At 42.4% G+C, this 7,435-nt stretch overlaps 1 pseudogene; it reads left to right on the top strand.

The window, feature by feature from the left end:
- The first annotated feature begins 1,196 nt into the window (after positions 1-1,196).
- LOC110121554 (small ribosomal subunit protein eS4-like) overlaps positions 1,197-7,435 on the top strand; it is a 79,140-nt pseudogene continuing 72,901 nt past the window's right edge.

Here is a 7,435-nt window from a genome sequence, read left to right as displayed (position 1 = left end):
GTGAGTTTTGGGGTGTCAATGGGTTTGGTATGGCTTTGGGTATCCTGTCTTTTAATGCTCAGGGCTGTGTTCCTGCTTTGCTGGAGAATTATCATGGTATGTCTTGCTCTGGAACTTGTTGGCTCTTGGGTGGAGCTTGGTTTCAGTATAGGTATGGAGGCTTTTGGATGAACTCCTGTCTATTAATGTTCCCTGGAATCAGGAGTTCTCTGATGTTCTTTAGTTTTGGAGTTCCTGCCTTTGGCTTTCTGTCTTATTCTTACAGTAGCCTCAAGACTTCTCCTCCCATACAGCACAGATGATAAAACATCTAGGTTAATGGTGAAACAACTCTCCACAGCAAGGAACACCCAGAGAAGCTCACAGAGTTACATGGAGAATAGAAGAGGGTGGAGAGAGATAGAGGTGACCAGGAGAAGAAGAGGGGGAGTCAAAAGGGGAGAGAAGAATCTAGTCAGTTATCAGTTTCCTAAGTGCGCTCCACAGTTTAGAACACCCTGAGAGAGTCACAGCTAGGTAGAGAAGAGAAGGGGGAGGGAGGAGATAGAGGTGACCTGGGGGAGAAAAGAGAGAGTCAAAAGAGGATAGCAATCAAACCAGTAATCACACCTCTTAGTGAAAATGGATACAGAAAGGTATTTAGATTCTTAAAGGTACAAAATTGATAATACCAAAAAGCAAAGATTAAAGTAGAGGTTAGACTCTTAAAAATTCAATATTAAAAATACAAAATAAAATCAATCACAAAAATTATAAAAAATATTTATGAAATTTGCTTTAAAATAGGGTCTTTTTTTGCAAGGTAATAGTAGGTTATAAAAGTGAAAATTAAAGGAGTAATAAAGAACTTAAAAAATTAAAAAGTGAAAATAGTAAAAATATATCTAGGAATTTCTCTGGAGCTGTTATGGGCAGTATGGGGTCAGTTCAGTTTCAGATAGTTCCTTGTTTCAGCTTTTACTTGTTCTCAAGGTCTATAGGCCCCCTCCAATGCTTAGTCAATGTTAACTACAGGGTTTTAACCTGTTGAACCTGTCACTTCCAGAGCAGTTCCCCCTTCTTTGTTTATTTTGGCTTCCTCCATTTGCAAGTCTCTTTGGTGTCTAATTTCTGCCCTGGCACAAGGGGGCGAAGGTGGTCACTTACTTAGGCTCACTTGTTCAGTTGCAGGAACACTGCAAACAAATATCACTGGCATGTGTGGGGAGTGCTCGCAGTGTATGGACCACACCAGTTTGCCCCAGGTCACAGCGGTGTGTGCTTTCTGGGTCTACACTGCTCAGGCTCCAGGGTGCTCTGCAGGGCATGATCCAAAGCGGGCCCTGAGCTTCATGCACTTCCCAGGTCTAAGTCACTCAGGTTCAGGTTCTCGGGTACCCCGCAAGGACACAGACTTGATTGGGCATGGGTTTTGTGCCCTTTCCAGGTCCGAGCACCTCAGGCGACCAGGTGCTTGGTGAGCGGACTGTCCCAGGTGGGGCGTGTCTTAATCACCTCCCGGCTTGGCTCCTCAGTTTCCCAGGTGCACCGGGAGAGCACTGTCTCAGGTGGGCCGTGTGTCTCTGGGGGGCTGATCTCTGGCTGCAACCCTCCTGACAGATGTCCACTGTCCAGGATCCCAGGAAGACGTGGTGAGCGATGGGGAGTCTGCTCACAGTTTGGTGGAGGATGCCAGTCTCTTGGGCCGAGATTGGCGCAGCCTCTTGCCTTCTGGCCCTAGCTGTTGCAGGCTTGCCTCTCTGCCTCCAGTGGTGGTGGGGGGTGGGGGGGGTGGGGAAGGGGCCTGTACGCAGCCAGCTAGCTCTCCTTTGGTATTGGCTCAATCCTTCGTTCTGTGAGTGGGCCAGGCTGCGAGTTAGATCCTTTTGCAGGAAAGTTATCTTTTTATTTTTTCCCTCTCTGCTGATCCCACAGTTTGGGCTGCTATCTCAGATTGGGTTAGCTCCCTCAGATTGTCCTCAGGGCATTCAGGCCTGGTCCTCACCCTAGGGACTGATGATGCCGCCCACACCTCCCTGTCCAGCCTCCACTCACTGGTGGCGGATGTGAGCATCTGGGCTACTTCTCCACTGGAAGTTGCAGTTAGGAACCTATTCTGTGGTTTTTTTTTTTCTTTCCTCCTGGTTATGTTGACCCCCTGAGATTCCAAAACTCCCCACAGACCCACCTGTGAGAGGGTTTCCTACTGTTTGGAAACTTCTCCTTCATGACGCCCTGCCCAGGGCGGGTCTCCATCCCTAACTCTTTTTGTCTTTTATATTTGTCCTACCTCCTCTTGAAGAGAATGGGCTGCCTTTCCGGGTACCTGGTGCCCTCCACCAGCATTCAGAAGTTTTGTGGAAGTTGTTCAGCATTCAAATGATCTTTTGGTGGACTTGTGGGAGAGAAAGTGGTCTCCCTGTCCTATTCTTCTGCCATCTTGGAACCGCCCCTTCCTGCTTCTGAACATACCTCACTGCCCACTATGGGGTCCTTACAATTTGGGCATAAAGCAATGACCTTGACATTGATTTCATGGACTTGTCTGGAGAAGCATCCAGCCCTCTTTGGTCCTTTATTTTTCATTTAGTAGATAGGTTTTACATTCTAATGTAAATTTTAAAAAAATTTATTATAATTCCTCTAAGAGTGCAAAGTTGCATTCTATCAATGGATGTCTGGTATTAATGTGCCCTTTCCTACCATATTTTATTTAACTTTGATTCCTGTTTTGCAAGAAACCAAATGCTTGAGAAGAGACCTGACAGTACTCTTAGAATATAAGGGCTTCAGCCTTTGTTTTCCCAATTAACACCATCTTGATTTTAAGTTGTTACATTAAATACTAAGGCCTTTGTTTCTCTCCCTTGAATAAAGTGAATAACATGTTGGTCTTATCTATCTTAGTATTGCTTTAAGGCTGTTTGAAAGCACTACAATGAGTTAATATAAGAGATTTTATTTTACTGGAAATTATTTTTCTCTTTCAATTTTTGCATTGGCATATAAAGAGATAAATGCCTTATGGTTGTTTATATGATGTGTGTGAGTTGGGAAGCAGAGGCATGACATAAAAGAAAAAGAAAAATATCTTAATTTTTCCTAGTTTAATGAATTGCTAGAGCTCAGGCTTAGCATGTAACCTTATTCATGCCAAATTGATACAAATACAGTAAACATAATCATTTGACATTTCTCATTGGCACCAACTGGATTAAAGCAACTTGCCCAACCCTAGATTTTTTTTTTCCAGAAGTGGGGTCTACCACTTTCAAAGAAAACATACAAATATAGAACGTTTCTAGTTGGTATGGAAGAAACAAATTGGGAGGTAATCAAAATGTCATTGATTAGCAGTTCTGGAAATGGTAGCTTTCTCTTCTTTCACAAAAGGAAACCCAGTACCAGCAGACAAGTACCCCTTTTCACTCTCCTTGCCACACATGGTATCCTGGTACGGTGTCTTATTGGTAGGGCCCCAGCTGTGGAAACAATAGTAACTTCAGCACAGTCTAGGGGCTCATAGTCAGATATGAGCATGTTTTTAATAGTATCATCATTGTTTTGCTCAATGTCATCACACTTATCACCAGCCCATTCATTACCCATCATCATCCCTGATATTTCCAGAGCAGTCTTTTGCAGTTTATGAAGTGCTTTCTAATGAAATTTTTACAACAAACTTGCATGCTGAGTTATGTTATTTTTCCTGGTTTCATGCAAAGAGGCAAGAATTTCTAGTTAAAGGACTTTAACTCAAGCTCTGGCTCAGCTCAGTTCAGTACCTGTGAATTAACCACACTTGTAACAGGACCCATTTTCAGTGCTGGGACTTCTCTGACCTGAAAAGCAGCTCCCATCCCTAGGAGAGTCCATGACCTGCCTCTCCTACTCATGCCGCTGATGGTTTTCGTGGTTAAACAGATGGTTTTTACCCTTAGGTCCTAGGACCTCAGGTATTCACAAAGGTAGAAGCAGGGTGGTTCAAGTTATTGTCATTATTTCAAAATTATAAGCTTTTACCCTGAAAATTGAACCTTAACTCTGGAAAAGACTGCCCAGCCTAACTCACATATGGAAAAGATTGCAGAGGCTAACTCACATGTGAAATTGACTTTACCAAAGTCTGGTTTTGCAGGGAGACCTTCTATTGGGCCAGAATAAAGAGCACTTCATGTATCATGGAGCATGCGTTTGAAGCTTCCTTTCATATGCCCATCGGATCTTTTGCTGTGGTTCCATCCAGCTCATTGCAGGCTTAGTGCTAAGATTCCCCAGGCAGCACTTCCCCGAATGGCCACATCATGATGGTGTCATAAGTCTGCTTTCTGCACACCAGCTACATCATTCTCAATTTTGTTTTCAATTCCAACACAAATGTGTTTGCAGAGCTAAATCCTAGCTCTTTGCAGCCTGCCAGGGATTTCTATTTAGGGAAGATGAGAGGCTTCTGTAAACTGAGGAGTTAGTGACAAAATTTCCTGGGAAGTTCACAAATATCCATTCTACACTTTCTCTTTAAGTGAGTAGTATTTTATTTGCAGAAGTCTAATAGTGTGATTGATGGGCTTCCCAGAAGAACTAGTGGTAAAGAATATGCCTGTCAAGGCAGGAGACGTAAGAAAATGTGGGTTCAATCCCTGGGTTGGGAAGATCCCCTGGAGGAGGGCATGGCAACCCACTTCAATATTCTTGCCTGGAGAATCCCATGAAAGAGGAGCCTGGTGGGCTACAGTCCACAGAATCGCTCAGAGTTGGACATGACTAAAGTGAATTAACACGCATAGCGTGATTGGGGAAGTATGGGGGTGGGGATAGGACTCCACCAGGCTAAAATGGCAGGACCAAGTCAAGTACAACAGTGACCCTGCGTGGAAAGAGGCCCCCTAGCTCCACCACAAACTGGGCAAGCTCCAGCCATAAAATGAATGCGGGTTTCCACACTGAGTCTCAGCTCAGTCAGAGATGAAGGATCCAGCTCCTGTGGAGCCAAATTCCTTGCTCTTTGGAGTAAAAAATATATTTCAGCCACAATTAAGTAAATTCCTTGTTGACTCTCAGTGGTTCACATAACTTGCAATAAAATGCACCAGGGGAAAAGGAGATTCACCCCAAGGGTGGCCTCATTCTGCCAAACTCAGGGTACTTAGAGAAGTTAATATAAGGCAATGACAACAAAACTGGCTCATAAAAGACCCCACAAGAGGCTTTCTTCCCTCTTCACTGTCTAGGCTGGTGGCCTGCAGGAGCAATCTCAGTGGCTAGACTTTGCTGCTGCCTAAAGGTCTCTGAGTTGAGTATCTGATTCTCATCTGTCACTCTAATGCTCACTGCTGAGCAAGATGCCAAAAAAATTATATAAGAGGGCTGCCTGTGTCCCCAGGGCCTTCCTTGTGCAGTCTGATGACTAGTCTGATTACTAGACCCTCAACTTACATTGTCATAAACTAATGGCAACCCACTCCAGTATTCTTGCCTGGAGAATTCCATGGACAGAGGGGCTTAGCAGGCTACAGTCCATGGGGTCACAAAGAGTCAGACCTGACTGAGCAACTAACATCCACATGCACACTGTTGGACTAAATTATAAACAATTATCCAGAGGTCTAATGAATTCCTGTGTCACTCTCTTGTATAAGACCGGGAAAAAATAAAACTTGTTCTCATCAATATGTAGGATGCTTTTGCTTCTGTTTCTTTAAAATATTAGAAAAATCCAAAAATTTCATGAAAAATAAATAATAGTATGCAAGGAAAATCATATCCATTATAACTTTTATTAATGACTTTTAAGATCTACTCTCTGAGCAGCTTTCAAATATAAAATATGGTATTACTAATCACAGTAACCCTGCTGCTTCATAACATTAGCATGGTTTATTTCATAACTGATAGTTTGTACTTTTGACCACATTCACCCATTTTACCCCACCTCACCCCCTATCTCTGGCAACCACCAATGTGTGTTCTCTGTACCTATGAGTTCAGGTTTCTTGCTGTTCTTTTTTCTTCCTTCCTTCCTCCCTTCTTCTCTTCTTTCCTTTCTTTCTTCCTGATTCCATATGAAAGTGAGATAATACAGTAATTTTCTCTGGCATTTCATTTAGCTTGATGCCCTCAAGTTTTAGTAGACATGAAAACAACCTAAGTGTCCATCCATGTTGTTACATGTGGCAAGATTTCCTTGTTGTTTTATGGCTGGATGATATTTCATTGTATATTTCAATGTGTGTGTATATATACATGCACACACATTTTCTCTATCCATTCACCTATCAATGGACACTTAAGTTGCTTCCATTTCTTGGCTATGGTAAATGATGCTGCAGTGAACATGGAGGTCCCTATATCTTCTTGAGTTTGCACCTTCATTTCATTTGGATCAATATCAAGAAGTGAAATTGCAGGATCATATGGTAGTTCTATTTTTAGTTTTTTTGAGAAATCTACATCCTGGGTATTTTCTGATAAACAATTTTATAGGTGTTGATGAAGTTCAATTTACTAATTATTTGTCCTAGAAATCTTTGCCTAGTCAAGTTTTCAAAGATACCCTTCTATATTTTTTCTAGAAGCTTCTAGAGATATTTAAATAACTAATCCCCCGAACTCAAGCTCAGAAAGCAGCCTCTTCTACAGGCTGAGAGGCCAAGTGAAGTCTTGATGCCAAAGGAGAATGTGGAGGGTTTAGTAGCTTTGCAGGTCCTCAGGACTAGAGTCTCATCATTTCCAGCATGGCCAGTCAGTGAGAGGAGTTTCAAGGTTCTAATTTTGGTGTTATTTTTGGAGATGACTTGGGTTTCTGTAGTCTTGGCTTCCTTGAGAATCAGAGTCATGCTTTGTAGCAAACGCTGCCAAGTTAAACTTTTCTCTGGGTGAGAAAGCACGTGTTTACCCACGTGCAAACCTGAGCTTTAGTGTCTTGCTGTAATTGCATCTGTAAAACCTCTTCCTCAAATATTACTCTTTGCCTCCGTGGAAAAACAGCATCTTTAGCAAAAAAAAAGGACAAGTGGGCAAAGGTTTCCCCCACACCACCAGAAGGGTAACATTTAAAAATGGAAATGGCTTGTGTAACCTACTTTTCTTTGGTTTTAAAATAACAGCTCCTAGATTTGCATTTGTTTTTAATTCTTGGCCCCCTGACCCCTGCTCCTGTTTGACTTGATAAATTCCATCTCTCCTTCCACAGGCAACTATTCAATCCTGAGCTTTTTGTAACTGTTTCATCAAAATGGTTTTAGGTAAATTACCAGTTCTTCAGACTAGGAGCTTTGTATTTAGAAGAAGAAAAGTATCTCCCAGTAATACTTCACCACATGGATTTCCAAGTTTAAATTATATTTTTTGCTGTCTAATATTAATTTGTTGTTGTTATTAAGTCCTGTCCAACTCTTTGTGACCCCATGGATTGCAGCCTGCCAGGCTTCTCTGTCCTCCACTTTCTTCTGGAGCT

Source organism: Odocoileus virginianus, chromosome 11, assembly GCF_023699985.2.
Source record: "Odocoileus virginianus isolate 20LAN1187 ecotype Illinois chromosome 11, Ovbor_1.2, whole genome shotgun sequence".
Taxonomy (NCBI): Eukaryota; Metazoa; Chordata; class Mammalia; order Artiodactyla; family Cervidae; genus Odocoileus; species Odocoileus virginianus.
The sequence above is the reverse complement of the archived record's forward strand: the minus strand, read 5'-3'. Positions and strand labels throughout refer to the sequence as shown.